Source organism: Podarcis raffonei, chromosome 17, assembly GCF_027172205.1.
Source record: "Podarcis raffonei isolate rPodRaf1 chromosome 17, rPodRaf1.pri, whole genome shotgun sequence".
In the NCBI taxonomy this organism is placed as follows: domain Eukaryota; kingdom Metazoa; phylum Chordata; class Lepidosauria; order Squamata; family Lacertidae; genus Podarcis; species Podarcis raffonei.
This window is the reverse complement of record NC_070618.1, coordinates 37,621,431-37,643,846: the sequence shown is the minus strand read 5'-3', so window position 1 is coordinate 37,643,846 and position 22,416 is coordinate 37,621,431. Positions and strand designations below refer to the sequence as shown.

At 42.3% G+C, this 22,416-nt stretch overlaps 1 long non-coding RNA gene across 1 annotated transcript; it reads left to right on the top strand.

Moving 5' to 3' along the window:
• Nucleotides 1-10,623: 10,623 nt before the first annotated feature.
• LOC128405411 (uncharacterized) lies at nucleotides 10,624-21,706 on the top strand. Its single transcript, XR_008328302.1, has 2 exons — nucleotides 10,624-12,135; nucleotides 21,179-21,706. It is a non-coding gene; the product is annotated as an uncharacterized LOC128405411 (long non-coding RNA).
• Nucleotides 21,707-22,416: the final 710 nt, after the last annotated feature.

Sequence of the window (22,416 nt, the reverse complement as noted above, 5' to 3'; positions counted from 1 at the left end):
CCCCAGGGGCCCCAAAATGGATAGCCTATTGCTTTAAGAAAATGCTTTAAGAAAATGCTAAGAAACTTAAAGCTATCTACCTCTCTATCTATCTATCTATCTATCTATCTATCATCTACAAGCAACATTTAAAATTGCCAATTTTCACAAGTGAAAATTTGTTGCATCTCTTTTTAAAGTTGTAAATAACAACTTCAGCTCTGACCAGTGAGAGGGCTAAAACCAGTATTATTGCCAGGGACAGTCAGCAGCGGAGAAAGCTGCTCGGGCGCCTGGGGAGCAAGCTGCCCATGGGGCAGGGTGAGGGTGCGGCGAGGTGTCCATAGGGGCAGGGCGAGGGAGGGGCAAGGTGTCCATAGGGGCAGGGCAAGGGAGGGGCAAGGTGTCCATAGGGGCAGGGCGAGGAAGGGGCAAGGTGTCCATAGGGGCAGGGCAAGGGAGGGGCGAGGTGTCCATAGGGGCAGGGCGAGGAAGGGGCAAGGTGTCCATAGGGGCAGGGCGAGGGAGGGGTGAGGCATCCATAGGGGCAGGGCTCACTGTGGGGCCTCTAGAGTCTGCCTGCCTCCTCCCACTCAGTCACCCTTCAGCTGGGAGGGAGGCAGTGGGCGGACCCTTTGGGCAGCGCAGAGCCTTGGGCCCACTGCAGGTCCCATGGTTAGTGCCGCCTGGCATTTTGTCACCCCCCCTCAGTGAGGACACCCGGGGCAGCCCCGCACATACCGCACCCCCTTTCCTCCATCCCTGGTTGCAGGTGGTGTGGCCGGGGGGTTCGGGGGAGAACTGCCCCCCCAATCAAGGAAATAAAAATATACTTAATTGACCAATTGTGTCACAGGTAACTCAATTCTGCCCCCCACCCCCGGTTGCCGTTTGTCCTCTTTTTCCAGGACACATCCTCTTTTTCAGGGGTAACATTTTTAAAATTTGCCATAATGTCTCTGGCTATACTTTCTGGATGAGTCCTAGACAAGACTGGTGATTGAAGACTTGCTTTCCCCATCTCTTCTCTTCTCCTGCCCCACTCAGCAATATATCACAGCTGCTGTAGCCTACATATAGTAAGAGTATTTAAAATGAGAATCTTCATGGCGTCCTCTTTTTTGCTCTTCAAAATATGGCAACCCTAATTCCCCCCCCCAAAAAAAGAAATCATGGCTACACCCGGGGCAGGTGGCCGTAACGACAGGGCCAATTTGTTGATATGATCAATGAACAATTACCATGTACTCAGAAATTTATCCTTCTTACCCTGCCCATTTATCATCACGCTGCTGTGTTGATTCAAACTCCCAGATAGCGCCATGTCCCATACCTGGGTAAAACCAAGATCATAAAGTGAGGGCCTCCCCCCATTACCCACCTGACAACTATTTCCATTTTGGCAGTGGCTATCAGAAAAGTGACCACGGTCAAAGATGGAATATTGGGGTTCAGATCCCCCCCCCGCAAGAACCAAAAAATGTGAGCCACATCTTTCACTATCTCCCTCGCATTTTGCTTGCCTTCTCTCCCCCGCTATTTGTAAGGCCTCGTTAGACAACCACTTTGCTTTCTGGCATTTCCTTTTCATTGGGATGGTTTTCGTTGCTGCCTCCTGTATAATGTTGCGAGCCTCCATCCATAGTTCTTCAGGCACTCTGTCCACCAAATCTAAATCCTTAAACCTGTTCCTCACTTCCACTGTGTATTCATAAGGGATTTGATTTAGATTGCATCTTACCGGCCTAGTGGTTTTTCCTACTTTCTTCACTTTAAGCCTGAATTTTGCTATAAGAAGCTGATGATCTGAACCACAGTCAGCTCCAGGTCTTGTTTTTGCTGACCGTATAGAGCTTCTCCATCTTTGGCTGCAGAGAATATAGATGTATATCAAACCAGCGTACCACACTGTAATAAAGTATGAAAGGACACTTTCTATTGTGGCCAGGTAGAAGGAGATCATCAGTTTTTGTTTGACCTTGTTCGTTTGCAGGACCCTGAGGAAATGGAGTCTCTGTTGGGCCTTCCTAACCACCTGGGTTGTATTGATTTTCCAAGTGAGGTCTTCACTAAGGTAAACTCCCAGGAATTTAAAGGAAGAGACTCTCTCCACACAACCCACCCTGATATACAACAGGGCTCGTTCCCCTCTCTTCCTCCAAAAGTCCAACACCATCTCCTTTGTCTTGCTGATATTTAGGTGCAAGTTATTCTCTAGGCACCATGTGGAGACTTTTTGAACCTCCTCCCTATGCGCTGATTCATCTCCACCTGTAATTAGACCCATGATGGTGGCATCATCTGCAAACTTAATAATTGCAGTGGATGGATCAGATGAAATACAGTCATATGTATACAACGGGTACAGGAAGGGACTCAGCACACATCCCTGTGGGGTGCCAGTGCTGAGCTTCAGAGAGGTAGATGTAACAGGCCCAATCCTCACTATTTGTGTGCGATCCCTCAGAAAGTCTTTAATCCAACCACAGATGGTAGGGGAAAGGTCCAGGTCCATCAGCTTTTTAATAAGAATGTCCAGAAGAATGGTATTAAAAGCCGAGCTATAATCAATAAACAGCATTCTGACATAATTCCCTGGTCTCTCCAGTTGACTTGGTGCAAGGTGAAAAGCTGTGGCTATGGCATCATCTGTTGACCTATTTCTCCTATAAGCGAACTGGTGTTCATCAAAATCCGGTGGAAAATATGTCCTGAGGCGTTGAAGAAATGTCTGGTATTTCTCTAATAGCAAACTACCAAGAATTGTAAATAATATTTAGTACACTAACCTTTGTCTAACTCTTGGTAAATGTCAGCTTGCTGACTTATTTTGTGCCATTGTGATTCACTGTTATATTTGCGCTCAGTACTTTGTAGGATTTGATAATCTTTATAGGTCTTTTAAATTTCTAATCTACCTATCTATCTATATCTCTCTATCAATATTATCTATCCCCCCTTTCTGTACTTCCCTATCCTAAATTTGAATATATATATTTTCTGGGTTGCCTCTGCTGGGTCCGGTAACCCTCCAGCCTCTCCTGAGCTGCAGAGGCTCAGGGCAGAGAGGCAGAGGGAACTAAGTTCCCGCAGGAGGAGTGCTCGCCTCCAGGCCAGGAGAGGTGAGTCACCAGAGGATCGGGGCCGCCCCATGCCTCGGGGCAGACAAAAGCCAGCCAGCCTCAGTCCCAAGTTGCGGGAGCAACATTGTTGGTTGCTAGTTTCTGCCTGAGCTCCTGACCTGCCCTGGATCCCTGCTTGCATGCCTGTTCCTGACTTTACCCGACTCCCTGCCCTGCACCCAGCTTCAGCTACTAGGGACTCCCTCCCCGTTGCACCTTTGACCACGGACCGGACTTGGACCTCGCCTCTCGGGTAACCCACGGGACCAGCACAGTAAGTCAATGAGGAGCAGTCTGGCACTTGCGTGTGACCTTATCTTCAGGAAGGGGAGATTGCTGCGAACATGACTTCTCGACATGGTCTATTGATTTGGATACATTGTAACAATTTAGTGGGACCATGGAAAAGCATTTAGGTGGGTGGGTGGGTGATGTTTGTGCTATGTTCATTGTAAGTGTGTACTCATGAGGTGGGGTGCTCCAGGCCTCCCCCCCCCCCGATTAATGTCTGAAATTCCTGTAACCATGTATGTGACCGACCACAGAATGAACCACAAAAACCACAGAGCACAGCCAAGGAACAAACAATATATTAAATACTTTGATCCTTAAGGAATCGTCATGATTGTTAAATAGACTCCACCAAATTAGATCACACCAATGGAATGGCCGAAATAAAAACTGAAATGGTTCTGCGTTAGCAAGAACACTGTATTAAAGTGACATTCATATCCATAGCTTCCACTGTAAAGAACTGAACCTGGAAATTTTTTGATGCTGCCAACCTTGAAGAATATCGAAGGCAGAGATGGTGATGATATTAACTGTGAATGTAAAATATCAAACCAACTAGATGTAGACCACCAAAGTAACTATGAAAAGCAATAATGTGTCTTGCATCAATTAAGCTACAAAAGGTTTTGGGACAAAAGTTGTTGTTTTATTTGGGGGGTGGTAATTATAAATGGAGGTTTAACTGCAAGTTTTCTTACCAACAGATTTTGTCAGTGCAAACATGGAAATCAGGGGTCTCCAATGTGGTGCCCATGGGCTCCGGGCTGCCTGCTGACAACTTTCCTGGAGTCCACCACGTGTTTTGAGAAAGTGGACAGGACAGGATCAGTGGTGAATTGTGCCCAGATTGGTCATAGTACATTTGATTGGCTTCAGGGGCATACTAAGTGTGACCCCTACCCCGGGGCCCACCTCAGGCTGTGTGCGACAAGGTGGCCCGCTGCCTCCCCCCAGCTGTAGAGCGGCCGAGGGTGCGTGGTCAGTACAGTTGCCGTGCGTGCAAGCAAACAATTCTCTGGTATCGGCTATTTCATGTGTACTTACCTGAAACCATTAGCTAGAGTGTACATAATAAAAAGCATTACTGGCCCTTTAAATAAAGGCAGCCAAATAATAATGAGAAAACTGCACTATCACATCTAGTGAATGAATAGACCTGGTGCTTTGAATTGTCTATTTAAATGATCTGTCAAGCTCCAACCAATGAATGTTAGAAAATGGCACCAACTAGAGTGTGTAACACTGGTAAAGGTAAAGATACCCCTGACCGTTAGGTCCAGTCGCGGACGACTCTGGGGTTGCGGCGCTCATCTTGCTTTATTGGCCGAGGGAGCCCACATACAGCTTCCGGGTCATGTGGCCAGCAGGACTAAGCCGCTTCTGGCAAACCAGAGCAGTGCACGGAAATGCCGTTTACCTTCCCGCCGGAGCGGTACCTATTTATCTACTTGCACTTTGACGTGTTTTCGAACTGCTAGGTTGGCAGGAGCAGGGATCGAGCAACGGGACCTCACCCCATCGCAGGGATTCGAACCGCCGACCTTCTGATCGGCAAGTCCTAGGCTCTGTGGTTTAACCCACAGCGCCACAGCCAAATGTAATGTATCCACTTCAGCGACAGCCTAAAGTATCTGAAGTGTGCATGCACACGAAAGCTCTTACCGATAACAAAATTGGTTGGTCTCTAAGAACACGGCTACCTACCTGTAACTAGCCTCTATAAATGCGTGTATCCTCCCAGGCAGTTAGAATGTTACAGTGTGAAAGTTCATGTATAAGTCACTATATAACAAAAACTGTACAAGACACTTTAGGAATCCACTAGAAAACAGCTCTTCTTTCCATGAGTCCTGTTCTGTACAGGGAAAGGTAGGCCTAAAGGGTGACTCAAAAGAGCCATTTACCAGGAAGCATAGAGTCAGTAGGCAAATGGCCTCACCGCAGGGGAAACACCTAACTCAAGTGCCAGGCAGATCGCAAAGATGGGTAACCCTGAAATGGATTTGGACTCCAGGGGACAAAATAATTGTGAGGAACTGGACCAGAGGGGTCAGGAACTGTAAATAGTTTTTGTGTCTTGTGTTAACGGGTGTCAGGAGATGGGGAAAGGGTGGGGAAAGACAGCTATCTGCTACCCAGGTACTGTCCCGTAGCAATGATGAAATATTGGAGGTGGGACTGGGAATTTGGAGAACTAATAAAAGTGGGGGGCACCTTCTGTTCGAGGTCTGACTCGTCTCGCTGCCAGAGGAGTGCGGACCCTGCTATAGCAGTTGCTTTTACAATAAAGGTCAGACTTCTTAGCCACTTCCCTATACAATTTGCCTTGGTCCTGCCTGTTTCTTTAATCTCCGACCTCAGGGAATCCTCTTTACCTAGCGGGCTCACAGAGTCCCCCAAGGACCTGGAGCTGCGTGGTCCATGTTTGTTTTTTAAAATATTTTATGCAACAAGCTTTCACAATTATGTAGAGTGGAGGATGCTTCACAATGATCTTATACTGCAGGAAAACCACTCCTTTTACAGTGGAAGAAGCCCTTCATATTCTATCTCATCCTGATTATCAGAAGATTGTAAATGATCCATCATGCAAACCTATTGGTGGTGATGTCTTTCTGTATTCGTTCAAAGGTTCTCCTCAGAAAAGAAATGATTGGCGCTGTGATCAATATTGTTGGATCAACTGTGGTGTCTGACGTTGGCCGAGAATTAATCCGAAGCTGAGGAAATTTTACCATAAAATCAAAACTTGTTCAAGAACAGACAACTTCACAAGGCACAGTTATAGACTGCTAGAGCCTTCTTGTGAAATGGTTCTGATACACTATATTGGAAATGAGAGGGAATTCCATGCACTTCCTCATGGTGACAGAAAGAGAAATTTGCTAAGACCACATGTACGGACAATGCCTTCAGTAACAGGAAAGATTTCAGATACAAGTGCTAAGCCCTCAAAAATCTATAAAGACCTTTGTAATGAACCTGTAACCAGCTCAGCTCATATACCTGTAGCTCAGCCACGAAACCGGGAGCAGGTAAGAAAAAAACTTTAAAAAAAATATTTTAATTGATTTTTCCATGTATACTTCTTCTAATGATATATCTTTAACAATTTTTCATATTTCCACCCTCCTCCCCTGGACTTCCCTCATACACCTATTTTGCTTTTTTTCCATATTGTTCACCCTGCATGTTGTTTTCCCCAAATTTCACAGAATGCATATTATCTTACTTTTTGCTGCATACAATTGTGGTTGTTTTCTCAAACCCTGCCAAGGAGTCCATTTAATTATGTTGCCTCTTCATATATGTTGAAAATGGTCCCCCTTCTCTTTTAAAGTCTTTGTTGTCCTTTTCATGTAGTTTATCTGATAGTTTTGCAAGTTCTCCATTTTCCATAAGTTTCCCTTGCCATTGTTCTTTCGTTGGTATTTCTTCTGTCCTCCAAGTTTGTGCTAATATAATTATTGCCGCTGTTGCTGCATACATAATTTCTGGTTTTCTTTTTTTATATCTTGATCCACAATTTATAGGAGTAATTCTTCTAGTTTCTTAGCAAAAGTCTTTTTAAACATTTCCCCCCAAATTCATTATATATCAGACAAGGTTGCTTATTATCACTATTGACTGAAATAAAAAGAACTTCTTTGATAATGCATTCATCTTTATTGCTGCTATCCTTCCCATCAAGGAGAGGTTCATTCTCTTCCAAACTTCCAAATCTATCTTCATCTCATTCCAAACTTTCTCATAGTTGTCTTTATATAAATTTAAATTTTTATTATCAAGCCAAATTCCTAAATATTTGACTTTTTAATGAATTTCTATTTTTGTAATCTCCTACAGTGATCCATGCGACGGTCACCTCCAGGCTTGACTACTGTAATTCGCTCTACATGGGGCTGCCCTTGAAACTGTCCCATAAACTCCACCGGGTGCAGAATGCTGCAGCAAGGCTCCTCACGGGGTACCTGCCATGGGAGCATATTCACCCAGTGCTTTACCAGTTGCACTGGCTCCCGGTGGAGTGCAGGGTCAGAGTTAAGGTGCTGGTCTTGACCTTAAAAAACCCTTTGTGGCTTAGGGCCCTTGTATCTATGGGACCGCCTCTCCTGGTATGCCCTGCAGAGGACCTTAAGGTCCATGAATAACCATAGTTTAGAGATCCTGGGCCCTAAGGAAGTCAGATTATCCTCCGCCAGGGCCTTTTCAGTGATGGCTCCGACCTGGTGGAATGCTCTGTCCCATGAGACTAGGGCCCTTCGGGATTTAACCTCCTTCCGTCAGAGCTATTCCGCCTGGCCTTTAATTTGAATTCAGCCTAATCGTTTATGTCCCTTCCCTTCCCTTCTCTTCCCTCCCCCTCCCCTTTTATGAAGATCACCCGCTCTGAGACCCCACAGCTAATTCTCCCCTGGCCTCCTCACCGGCCCAAGTAGGACCAATTCAGCCAGCTAGCCCTGGGGATTATCTAATGCTTATTTCCCCTGAAGTGATTTTTGAATTTTGAATTTTATTGTTATTCATGTTTTTATACTGTATTTTATGCTGCTTTTATAATTAAGTGTTTTAAATTTGTTGTTAGCTGCCCTGAGCCCGGTTTTTGAACTGGGAAGGGTGGGGCATAAATAAAAAATTATTATTATCATTATTTTCTCCAGTTCCGTCATTTTTTTGGTTAGTATTTTTGTCTTTCCTTTATTTAATTTAAATCCTCCCACTCGCCCAAACTTATATTTTCTCACAAGCTTTAGGGAGACATAGTTTTGTTTCCTCAACTGTAATTACCAAGTCAACAGCAAATGCTTTCAACTTAAATTCATTTCCCCCCATTCTTATTCCCACAATCTGTTTGTCAGCTCTTATGTTTCTGTTCAAAACCTTCAGGACCAGAATGAATAATAAAGATGATAACAGACATCCTTGTCTCATTCCTTTTTCCAATTTGGAATTCATTCGTTATCACCTGGTTAATAATTAGTTTTGCACATTGTTCTGTGTACACAGCTTGTATCCCTTTTATAAACTTTTCTCCATATTCCATTTCTTCCATCACTTTCCTTATAAAGTCCAAAGATACATTATCAAAAGCTTTTTCCACATCTATAAACATCATTGCTGCTTTTTTCTCATTTCTTACTTCTAAATACTCTATTACATTTAAAATATTTCTTATATTATCTTTCATCTGCCTACCTGGAAGGAATCCTGCTTGGTCTGGGTGTATTTAAACATTTAAGACCTTTTTCAATCTATTAGCTAAAACGTTAGCAAATATCTTGTAATCATTGTTCAAAAATAGTTTTTGACCAAGGTCAAATCTGTTTCTTGTTTTGGAATCAAGGTAATATAAGCTTGCTTCCATGTTCCCCTTTTGTTAATATTTCATTCATTATATCTTCCATTGGATTTACAAGGTGTTCTTTAAATTTTTTATTGTACTTTGCTGATAATCCATCCATTCCTGGTGATTTGCCCACTTTTATTTGCCTTTTTGCCCTGGAGATTTCTTGGACTGTGACTTGTGTATTTAAGAAACTCTTCTTGTTTTATCTTTGGCAGATTACTCTTTTTTATATATTCCTGTATGTTGATTGCCTTTTCATTTCCTCTTTTGTATAAATTTTGAAAATATTTTTAAAAGACTTCCCTTATTTCTTTTGTTTTATCTAGAAATTTCCCATTGGAATGAATTTTACCTATATATATAATTCATCTGTTGACTTCTCCTTAATTACCATGCTAACAACTTTCCGGGTTTGTTTGCATGCTCAAAGAATTTCGGCTTCATTTTTTTAACTTTCCATGCTATTTCTTCATTGATTATCATTGAATGCTGTGATTGTAATCATTTTCTTGCCTGTTTTATCGATTGTTTATTTAGGTTTTCCCCTAATTCATTTTCTTTCTTTGATATGGCATCCAAAATTTCTTTTTTCCTTGTTTCCCTGGCTCTCATGACTACAGTGGTACCTCGGGTTACATACGCTTCAGGTTACAGACTCCGCTAACCCAGAAATAGTACCTTGGGTTAAGAACTTTGCTTCAGGATGAGAACAGAAATCGTGCTCTGGTGGCACGGCGGCAGCAAGAGGCCCCATTAGCTAAAGTGGTGCTTCAGGTTAAGAACAGTTTCAGGTTAAGAACAGACCTCCGGAACGAATTAAGTACGTACCCAGAGGTACCACTGTACTTTAAAGCATTCCATATAATTTTTATTTTTGTTTCCTTAGGTAAGAAACAAACAAGCATGAAAGACAATGTTCACAAATCAGTCGTGATGATTTGTAAGTGTTTTTGAATTAACAGATATTTCATCTGAAATTGGGAAAATAATATCATTGAAGACAGATTTACCTATGCTTTTTTCATATGACAGGACTTGGAGACTTGGAGATTTCTTCCTATCTACTTTATTATTTCAAAATGTGCTTTTCGCTGAATCACCACTGATTCCTGTAATGTTCATGATGCATGACAGCAAGCGAGAAGACAATCACAGGAGATTTTTGGAAACCCTTTCAAAGCAGTGTCCATTGCTCAATTCAGAAAAAGTTCTCATAGTGTCTGACAGAGAAAAAGGAATTGAAAAGGCTTAGGATCATGTTTTGCTCAAGAGCCACAGAGCGGTATGCTGGAATCACATCTGCAGAGACATCGTGTTTTGGTTGAAAAAACATGGGGCCAGTTCAGAGGATACCAAGGTATACCTTGCTGACTTTTTTTGATCTTCTGAGGTCAAATTCTGAGCAAGACTACACATTCAAATTTGATAAACTCAGAACAGGTTGGAGCAAAGCATTCTTGGACTACTTTAAGGAAAAACTGCACCAAGCAATAATAAAGCATGCTGGGGCCTGGATTCTAAAGAGACTGAACATATATAAAGAAAAAAGTGGAATCACCACAAATGTCTCTGAGAGTTTTCATGCAGCTCTAAGAAGACTTTCACAATGGAAAGAAATGACGATGGGAGCAGTGGTGTTATCCTTATATGCAATGCAAAATTCTTACTGGAGAGAAACTTTGCGTGGACTATGTAACACTGGAAACTTTCATTTGCGGCCTCAGTTTATCAGACACTCAAGATCACCAGAACATACAGTCTTTCCTTATATAGCTTGTGATTCATCACAAATCATGGATCTTGTACAAAGGGGAGAACTTCCGTGGCCTAAGAAAGATGAAAGCTATGAGAAGGCACCATCAGTTTGTCAAATAGTATGGTACTGAACAATTTAATAGCTTGGTGTATTTGTGGTAAGGGGTAGTAAAGGGAAAGCATTATGTTGTCTGCCTTTTCCCCAAAGAGATCTGCTCTTGCCCATCATCCAGGACTTGCTACCATATTATAGCTGCCAAAAAATCTATTGGCATGCCCCAGAACTAGGGAAGCCTTGCCGGTTGCAGCTCACACAGTTGAAGCGAAATAAAAGGCAGAAGAGTAGATCAGGAAGAAAGTTCTCCAGACTGAAGGAAAAGATAACTGTAGTTCCAGCATCTGATTCAGTGCAGGCTGCGGAGGAGCTGGACTCCTTAAAAACAGATCACTGACTGACTATGAGAGACCTGGAAAGCGCTCAACCTCAGATGACCTCCACTCCAAAAAGTAGGAAAGAGGATTTGACGTGACCAATATTGATTCTTTTGATATAATATTCTCAACGCAAAGTGAGAAGTGTTTGGGCAAATCAATGATTTCTACATCAGTTCCCCCATGGCACAACTGTACCTTCAACACACTCAGTCTACAAACTGAGGAACTTGTTGCCAACATCTGTGTTTATGGTTATGACATAGACACACTGAAAGGATCGAACTGGATAAATGACCGCATAATAGATGCATTTCTTGCCTCCAGGGTGATCATGACCAAAGAGCTAGGTCATGATGGAACAATTTTCCCATTTAGTTGCCTCTTCATTCAGGCCCTCATGTGTCAAATATTGTCAGTGAAAGCCCTGAAGTCCTGTTTGAAATTTGGAGTGCTAAAGAAAGTTGTTTGGATTATTCCAGTAAATGACAGTGGAGTCCACTGCATACTGCTAGTAATCATTTTTAAAAGGAAGACCATGCTCTACCTAGATTCCAACCATGGATTGAACCACTCTGTGATTGATGCAATAACATCCTTCTTAGCATGTCTGTATAAGATGGATTCAGACTGTCCCTAGAGTTTTGTGGACTGGTCATTTTTTGCACCAACTGATATAACCAGGCAAGGTAATTCCAGTGACTGCGGTCCTTTCACATGTACCATTGCACATCTGATTGCTTCTGCTGCCCAATTACAGTACACACAAAAGGATATGACCGCCATTAGACCCTGGATTGCAAAAGAAATAATACATTACACTGGGAAATCCTATCTTGAAGGACAAGAAAAATATATTCCAATTGAAATTGCCACTCCTCTTCCCACAAAGAGACAAAGCTTGAAAGAGAGTCACATTACTGGGTCTAGATCATGCCCAGAGGGATGGAAGGATACACTAACCTATTGCTCAGATCTTTTACCTACCTTGTTTGAAGGCAGCTGGTCACTATGTTTTTTGAAGGAAGGGTTCAGGAGGCCCAGTGGTGAGTGTGACCAATCTATGGTTTACTGTGAAGGAAGCTGCAAGGACTGCTTTTGCATAGGCATTGATTCAAAAGATCTCCCAGAGGTTTTTGTGTGTCCAGATTGTCAATCCACTGTGGCCAAAGAGATTTTGGAACTGCGAACTGTCATATTCCACAGGTTGGTATAATACAGCAAAATCTAAACATAGTTTTCATCATCATGGCAGGGATGGTCCTTTTCCATAGAATTCTTATTCATGGAGTTGGTTTTTATATCCTACTTTTCTCTACCTTTAAGGAGTCTCAAAGCGGCTAAAAATCTCCTTTCCCTTCCACCCCCACAACAGATACCTTGCGAGGTAGGTCAGGCTGAGAGAGTTCAGAAAGAAGTGTAGACTGGCCCAGGGTCACCCAGCAGACTGCATTTGGAGGAGCGGGGAAGCGAACCTGGCTCTCCAGATTACGTGTCCACCACTCTTACCACTACACCACGCTAGCTCAATGACAAATAGATGCCAGCTACTGTATACATAACCTTAAGCTTAAAAAATAGCAACAATATCTACCTAATGCAGGCATAGGCAAACTCAGCCCTCCAGATGTTTTGGGACTACAACTCCAAAGATCATTAGCTAACAGGACTTGTGGTCAGGGATGATGGGAATTGTGGTCCCAAAACATCTGGAGGGCCGAGTTTGCCTATGCCTGATCTAATGGAACAGTGCAGTGTACTAGCTAGTGCCATATAATCATAGAGCAGTAAGAGACCACAAGGGCCATCTAGTCCAACCCCCTGCCATGCTGGAACACATAAGCAAAGCACTCCTGACAGATGGCCAGCCTCACTCACCTCGCAGAGTGTTTGTTGTGGGGGAGGAAGGGAAAGGAGATTGTTAGCCGCTTTGAGACTCCTTAAAGGGAGTGAAAGGCGGGATATCAAGTCCAAACTCTTCTTCCAAACTCTTTATAATAGTGACATTTCCCATAAATATGCTGGGACACAACTAAGTAATGTTATAGATTTAAATGAGATTCATGGAAGGGCCAAGTTTATTCTGCACTTTAAAGGAATGGGGCATGGAAGTGCTTAACTGATTCTTGATCAGGGACAAAACCTGGGGGGAAGTATCTTCAATCCCTGTAGCTAGCAGCAGGCACAACACCATTTTGTTTGGAATGTAGAGCCAGTTCTTCTCATAAGCAACCAAGGGGAGCCCCTGAGGTTCTGGCGGCATGGTGTGAGTACCAAGTAGAGGTCAGGAGAAGGATGTGTTTCTTTTGGAGTCCCCACTGGGGAGAAAGGGGACTATAAATGAAGTGAGGGCCTCACAGACCTACACTGCAGCCAGTTGGGCTGAGGGAAGCCCACTGAGGTGCTGGCATGATTCTACTGCAGTTTTGCTCCCTCCCTGCATGTATAGCTAAGAAAAAACTTTGTCTCACCTCCCCACACATTTTTTGATTGCCAGCACACCAACATCTTCACAGGTAGATGCGTGGGAAGGGGGGCACATTTGGTTAGCCCCCCCAAAGGATCATCTTTTCTTTAGTTACCTCCACTCTGATGCTACAGTGGCTGTCTCATGTCAATGTTTGAGTCCATTTGAGTCACCCAAATGCAGATGGTTTTGGGGAAACACCTGCATCATCTTGTGACCTAAGCATGTTGCAGTTGTCTTTTTCCAGTTCTAGATAACATGTTTTGGGGAAGAGTGCAGTCTAAGTTGTTGCAGGAATTTATGCATAGGTTGGGGGGGTTGCCCCTCCAGCAGATATCATGCACATGCAGCCCACTACCAAAATCAGCACAATCACTTTTGTGACTTTTGTGACTTGTCCCCACAAAACACTTCCTCACAGTTTCTTCCTATCTAGTCAAAGGGCCTCTGCTGACTTTCGGTTGGCGCCAGCGTTTAATGGCGGTCTCCCGCTGAGCTCCGCTCAGGGAGACTACTCCGCGAGTTCGGGTCTGACCGCTACGGCGAAGCGGGGACCCCTAAAATCACAGGCGCAGAAGCCTGTGAGCAAGGAGACTCGGTGGGCACCCCAAGCCCCCCCCCGGTACTGTGAAGGAGCCTTTTTAAAGGCTCCGGAGCGGCATCGGGTGAGAGCGCGGTGCTGAGAGTCGCTACCCAGCCCGTGGAGTGAAGCCGCGTCGCCATAACGGAGAGCGCCGATTCCTTCCTGGCATTTGGATTTACAAATTACCTGTGAGTAGGATCGGGAAATCTTTGGGATTTAAAGCAAGAAATCTAAAAATTTGGCCGAAAACGGGAAAGAGCTAAAATAAGGAAGTCTGCCTTTCCCGGACTGCATGACAGCTAAAGTAACGACATACAAGCTGCAATTTGACGGAAGATAATTCCATTACCATTTAACCCAGACATTGAACTTGAACCTCCCCCCTTAGCAGCAGGAGCGGGGGGGATGAAGTTGAACTTGTATTACCTGTCTGAAAGAGGTGAAAGGAAAAAGATTTCTCTGCCGTTTTAAACCCTTGGGAAAGGACTGCCTTAAAAGAAGAGTAAGTCACCGGGACTGGAAATTGTCATTTGAAATAGATACAAAATTGGTGCATTGAGTGCTTGATACAAAGTTGGGACTTTATTTGCTACTGTTAGGAGTTTGGTTGAAGATACAAACTGACAGCCTTTTTAGTGGAAACTTACTGGAAGAGTTGTAGCCATTTTTCTCTTTGTTTCTCTATACCTTGAACTGTGAGCTGCTCCCTCTAGAGGGTTGTGGGAAAATAGCCATAAAGTCAAGTGTGTAAAGAGCAAGTCAGTGGAGTTTTCCATCTGGAAATAATTCCTGTGGGAACGACCTTGGGACATGAGTGGCCAAGAAGATGAGATAAAAACAAGAGCCAAAACAAAAATTGCACAAAGGAAAAGAGGTTCTATATCAGGCTTAGCCCTTGCAGGTGTAGAAGGGCAGGAAAAAGGGATGGATACAGTGACACAAGCATTATTAAAAATTAATGAGTCCTTAGAAGCTTTGACCAAGCAAGGCACAGAAAATTCTAAACAGCTGACAGAATTATCAGAGAAGCTAGATTTAAATACCAAAAGTGTTGCATCTAATACAGAGACTATAAATAAACTAATTGAAGAAGATGTTGCAATTCGTAAGACTGCTGAAGAGGCAAAAACTATCGCAGAATCCACACAAGTAAAGTTAGAACCAGTTTGTAAAAAACTGGAAGAGCATGAGGCGGCCCTGTCTTTAATGGAACTTCAGAGAAAGGAGAGGAATCTGAGATTGAGAGCAGTCCCAGAAAGTGAACAGGACAATTTGGCAGAGTTCCTCACAAAAGAATTTTTGGAATTTTGGCAAGTAAATTCGAAAGAGGAGGAATTTAAGATAGTCACGGCCTTCAGACTGGGCAGAAGACAAAATAGAAAAAATCCAAGGGACTGCCTGATAACTTTGAGATCCAAGGAGGAGAGAGATAAAATACTAAATCTACAATATCAAAGATCTCTTGAGATTGAGAATTCCTTTGTGCAGATCTACAAGGATATTTCTAAATATATCCTGGAAGCGAGAACTTACTACAAGGACCTGACCACTTTGTTGAAGAAGAATAACATAATATACAGATGGGAGTTTCCACAAGGTTTGTCTTTTAACTACAAAGGGAAAAAAACCAAAATAAAAACAGTGCAAGATAAAGAACATTTTCTGGAAAGAAACGGAGAGGACCTCGTGAAGGAAGTGGTGGACCTGACTACTGAGGCAAAGGATTTAGCGGATATTTCGAATTTGACATTTGGACTTAAAACTCCAACAAAGGAAGAACAACTGTTAGGGGCAGTTGGAGGAGCAACTAAGTAAACAACAAGATGGCTCTACAATTTTAAAGCTGGAATTGTAACGGTTTGAACCTTCCCAGAAAAAGACGTGAGGTTTTTCATATTTTAAAAAAAGAACAATTGGACTTAATTTGTTTACAAGAAACCCACGTGACTAGAATACATAGAAAACTACTTGTAAACAAAAGACTGGGACAGGAATTTATTTCATCAGATAAAGTGAAAAAAAGAGGAGTGGTGATTTATGCTAAGGAAAAATTGGCCCCTAAGTTGATGTTTAAAGATGAACAAGGAAGATATTTGGCAATTGAAATACAAGGCCAAGGAGAAAAATTATTGATAATTGGGATTTATGCTCCGAATGAAGGGAAGTCAGAGTTCTTTAAGAAATTACACGGGACATTAATGGACTATTTGGACTCCAATGTAATTATGATGGGAGACATGAATGGAGTGGTCTCTACAAATATGGACAAAGCACTAAGACAGGTGGTCTCTAAGGATGGGAGACTACCTAAGACTTTTTTTGAAATGACAGATAATATGGATTTGATTGACATCTGGAGAACAAGAAACCCTCTGGAAAGAGAGGGAACTTTCTTTTCAGAAGCAAAAATGACCTCTACCAGAATCGACCAAATTTGGGTAACTAGTGGGATGGCATCTAAGATAAAAAAAGTGGAAATCTGCCCAAAGACTTGCTCCGACCATAACGCTGTAAAGATGGAAATGAACATAACAACAGCTGGTTCCTTTAGATGGAGGATGAATGACTCCCTATTTAGAGATGAAGAGGTCTACAGAAAGGCCCAGAAAACCATGAAGGATTATTTTGAGATAAATCTGAAAACAGAGGTGGAGAAAAGAATAATTTGGGACGCAAGCAAAGCCGTTATGAGAGGATTTTTGATACAACAGAACACTTTAAAAAAGAAGAGACAGAATGAAAAGAAAGATAAGATTTTGGAAAAAATAAAAGAAGGTGAAAAGAAATTGAGATCAAAGCCAAAGTCTCATGAAATTCTAAGAGAAATAAAGTTTTACCAGAGACAATATATGGAACTGATGAATCAGGAGATAGAATGGAAAATAAGGCAAATGAGACAAAAGACATTTGAATCGGCAGATAAATGTGGGAAACTTCTGGCATGGCAATTGAAGAAAAGACAAAAGCTGAATATGGTTACAACCTTAGAGGTTGAAGGAAAGAACATTTTTAGACCAAATGAGATTAGAAACTGTTTCCAGAGTTATTTCAGAAAACTTTATGCACATGGGCCGGTGGATGAAAAAGAGATAGAATAATTTCTTGGAAAATATGGACTACAAAAAATATCTGATCAAAGTAAAGTGATCTTAAACCAGAAAATAACTGAGCAAGAAATAGAGGGAGCCATTCAAAATATGAAAGTGGGAAAATCTCCAGGACCAGATGGTTTGACTTCCAGATATTACAAAGCTTTGAAGGACTGGTTGATTCAACCACTTAAGGAAGTCTGCAACGAAATATTAGAGGGGAAGAAGGCACCTGAATCGTGGAAAGAAGCATATATTACACTTATACCGAAATCTGAGACTGAAAAGAACCAGATTAAGAACTACCGCCCTATATCATTGCTTAATGTGGATTACAAAATTTTTGCAGACATTTTGGCAAAAAGATTGAAGAGGGTTTTGGTGGGTGAGATTCATAAAGACCAGGCCGGCTTTCTCCCGGGAAGACATTTATCTGATAATGTGAGAAACATAATAGACATTATGGAGTTGCTCGAAAATAATATTAATACGAAGGCAGGATTAATATTTGTGGACGCTGAGAAAGCCTTTGACAATATCTCTTGGAGTTTTATGAAAAAGAATCTCAAAGGAATGGGGGTAGGCCAGGGCTTTGAGAATGGTATAAGTGCAATTTATTCTGAACAAAAAGCAAAACTAATTGTAAATAATGTGGTTACTGAAGAAATTGCTATTGAAAAAGGGACACGACAGGGGTGCCCAATATCCCCATTACTTTTTATATCTGTTCTGGAGGTGTTACTAAATATGATTAGAGGGGACCAGCTGGTTAAAGGGATTCAGGTCGGAGCCAAACAATATAAGTTGAGAGCGTTCGCAGATGATTTAGTTCTAACTTTGCAAGAGCCAGACACTAGTACTAAAAGAGTTTTGGAGATAATACATGCTTTTGGTCGAGTGGCAGGTTTTAAGCTTAACAAACAAAAAACAAAGGTATTGGGAAAAAATTTAACAGTGGAGGAAAGAGAGAAGTTTCAGAGTGAAACTGGATTAATGGTAGCAAACAAAGTGAAATATCTGGGGGTTAATTTAACAACTAAGAATGTGAATCTATTTAAAGATAATTATGAGAAATGTTGGACAGAAATTAAGAAAGATTTAGAAATATGGTCGAATTTGAGACTTTCCTTGTTAGGCCGAATTGCTGTTATTAAGATGAATGTTTTGCCAAGAATGCTGTTTTTGTTTCAAACATTGCAGATTGTGGACAGAATGGACTGTTTCAAGAAGTGGCAGAAAGATATATCGAGATTTGTCTGGCAGGGCAAAAAGCCCAGAATAAAATTTAAGATATTAACTGATGCAAAAGAAAGAGGGGGGTTTGCCCTGCCGGACTTAAAACTGTACTATGAAGCAGCAGCTTTTTGCTGGCTGAAAGATTGGCTACTTCTTGAGAATACAGACATTTTGGATTTAGAAGGGTTCAATAATAGGTTTGGTTGGCATGCATATATATGGTATGACAAGGTAAAAATTCATAAAGGATTCAAAAACCACATTGTTAGGAAAGCATTATACAATGTTTGGATTCGTTACAAAGATCTGTTGGAAAATAAAACCCCTAGGTGGTTGTCACCAATGGAGGCTAAGGAAGTGAAAAAACTTAATATGGAATCTAAATGGCCAAGATATTGGGAAATTATAGAACAAGAAGGTGGAAATGTGAAATTACAGAGTTATGAGAAACTGAAGTCTAAAGTAAGAGATTGGCTTCATTATTACCAGATAAATGAGGTTTTTAAACAGGACAGGAAAATCGGCTTCCAGGTGGAAAAGTCAAAGTTAGAAACAGAATTGTTAGAACCCAATACTAAGAATTTGTCAAGAATGTACAACTTGCTGTTGAAATGGAATACACAGGATGAAATGGTTAAATCAGCTATGATTAAATGGGCACAGGACATTGGTCATGACATTATGTTTGCTGACTGGGAACAGTTATGGACCACCGGTATAAAGTTCACGGCATGTAATGCCTTAAGAGAGAATATTATGAAAATGATTTATAGGTGGTACATGACCCCAGTCAAGCTTGCAAAAATTTATCATTTGCCCAATAACAAATGCTGGAAATGTAATGAAACTGAAGGTACTTTCTATCACCTTTGGTGGACATGCCCAAGGATTAAGGCCTTCTGGGAAATGATTTATAATGAAATTAAGAAGGTGCTTAAGTGTACCTTTCATAAGAAACCAGAGGCTTTTCTCCTGGGCATGGTAGGCCAATTGGTGTCAAAGAAAGATAGGACATTTTTTATGTATGCTACAATAGCAGCAAGAGTTTTACTAGCAAAGTATTGGAAGACACAAGAACTACCCACGCTGGAAGAGTGGCAGACGAAGGTGATTGACTACATGGGACTGGCAGAGATGACGGGCAGAATCCGTGACCAAGGGAGAGAGACGGTGGAAGAAGATTGGAAGAAATTTAAATTTTATCTTAAAAATTGCTGTAAAATTAGCGAGTACTAAAATGTCATGGGCAAAGCATAGCAGATTTGCAGAGATTAATGATTGGACATGAGGAAAGAAAAGGGTTAAAGAAATGAATTTATAAGCAATTCAGATCAGGGGTTGCTGAAAAACTTTAAAATAGGGATGCAGAAAAGGGAGGCATGGGGAAGTCGTTGAAATTGGGTACATGAAAGAAACTTATGAAATTATACATGTTTCTATGTTTGTTTGTTTGTGTTTGTCGTTTGTAATGTCTTATACTATATGTTGAAAAGCCAATAAAAATTAAAAAACAAAAAACAAAGGGCCTCTGCTGCACAATACCAAATGTAACAATTCACTGATAAATGTATCTATGTACTGGCTCACTGGGAAAACTTCAGAAATTCATATAGACATGTGAGCTCAGCTACTCAGCAGCCCCTCTGCCTGAGTGATAATTCCTGGCAACCTGAGTGCCAGACAGGTAGCCCTTCCAGAACTAACAAATCCAGATGAAGAGAAAAGGGTGTGATTAACTTGGCTGGGAAACAGGGAAATGCAAATATCTCTTTTGCTTCACTTGATGGGTGTTTGGTGGAGGGCAAGGAGAACCATGGGGAAGGGTCCAAGATGCTTAGATTACTGCCACCAGACCTCCCCTTTCATGATGTAACCGTGATGTATTAGTGGTGTAGTTTGGGGGGTGTAACATGGAGATTAGCAGCTAATAAAAGTTTGGGGGCTCTTTTGTTCGGGGCTTACATCTTGTTCCACCTTGTGGCAGGTGGGGGTCCTTTCGTGACGGTCTACAATAAAGACCAAGCCTACCGGCTGCTGTTTTGCTCTGGTATTCCTGGCTGGTATCCTTGTTTCTTGTCCAAGGGAGCCCTCAGATTTCTCCGTTAACAAAGTGAAGTATCTGTTGGTCCGACAGTGTATCTTAGTGCAATAATAGCAGCCTGAAGAGTTTGGACTTGATATCCCGCCTTTCACTACCTTTAAGGAGTCTCAAAGCGGCTAACCATCTCCTTTCCCTTCCTCCCCCACAACAGGCACCCTGTGAAGTCTGAGAGACTTCAAGAGAAGTGTGACTAGCCCAAGGTAACCCAGCAGCTGCATGTGGAGGAGCGGGGAAGCGAACCGGGTTAACCAGATTACGAGTCCACCCAGTGGCGGAGGAAGGGGTGTGGAGTGAACCCACCGCACCTGGCACCACCATTCTGTTGAGGTGCCATCGTCGCCACCCCCGGACACGTGCCACGCTCCCTTGGCGCACCAGGCACCACGTCCCCACTGGCGGCACACCTCGTCTCCAGGATGTTCGCCACACCCCCGGGATGCACACCACACACCCACATGCAGCGCACCACGCCCCGGGGCGCATGCCTCCTGTGATGCGCACAAGCCACGCCCCCACATGCTGTCTTCCCCCAGTGCCAGAGCTTGCAGCTTCGCCACTGAGTCCACCACTCATAACCACCACACCACACCTCAAGTGCCTTTTCCAGTTGTCAAAAATGCCCTGTTATCATTTTTGAAACATTAGTGTTATGATAGCACCTAAAGCCTGAAATATCTTCCTAAAAGATCAGACAAATGTTTAGGGAAAGTTGTTATGAAAGGAGGAATGAAGAATGTAAGTTCAGCATATAATTCTCTGCATTATGCTTTCAGGTCTCCATATGATGAGCATGTGGACAGACAGAGGAGAAGGCTGCATGAGGCTGATAGTTAATTGCAGGATGACCTTTCTTTCTGCAAAAGAAAGTTGTGCATATTTGATCTTTGTGACTGTTCAGTAAATGTTTAAATTATAGTTTTTTAATATCGAACCCAAGCTCTGATTTTCTCAGTTCTCCCTTCACCTGTGTGTATCCTGCTTGTTCTATCCATTTCTCCTTTCTCTTGGCATAAATGTATATAAAATTATACAGGAAAATGTTAAATGATCAGCTTTAATTCAGTGTCTCTGTCTCTACCTTTCTGTGCAATTGCTCAGAAATGTCACTAAGAAGGCTCTATATATTGGCATGGTCTCTTTTATTGGAATAATTTCCCAAAGTTAATTTTAAACGGGTACATAAGACCAGTGGGCCAGAATTTTTGTCCCAATAATATTTTTTTCCTGTGGCCATCACCAAATCTTCATGCAGTTAACTCCACAGTTTAATCTCTCATGGAATAAAGTAGTTCTTCCTTTCACTGGGTGCCCCTGAGGTCAGTATTTTGGGAGAGTGACGAAAAGTTCTCTCTAACCACTTTATCTTATTTAATTTTCTAACCTCTGTCATGTCTGCTACCCTCTTATAGACCTTTTATAGACTGAACATTTCCAAACTCTTCAGCCTTTTCTCAAAGGAAAAGCACTGTACCCCCTTAATCATTTGGTTGCCCAATTCTAGATGTAAGAGCAATCTGGTTGCCACATCTATCACCCTGTTGATCACCAGGATTGATCTGGCTGATCAGACGGGCAAGGAATGTGTCTGCCATCCCCATCACTGTGCATCCCCCCCCCAAAGCCACACACTCCATGTAAGAGAATGACCATCCCACACAGAGCGAGAATACCCTCTTCTGCCCTTTTTCCAGCTATGCCATATTCGTTTTAGAGATATGGCACCCAAAACTGTACACAGTATTCCAAATGGGACCACACTATGGAACTGTACAGGGACATTACAATACTGACCGTTTCATTTTCAGTTCCTTTTTCAATAGTCTCCAGCACTAATTCTAGATCACAAAATGAATAAATGAAATAATAGCGGTTCTGATCCTTGTGGGACCCAACTGCTCACTTTCTTTAACTTTTAACATGGCCTTGGCGATTGGAAAAGCCACAGCACCCAGGAGATCCTCTGAAAGCCCAAGTTGCCCCAACTTTGTGCAAAACAGTTGTAGCCCTGGAG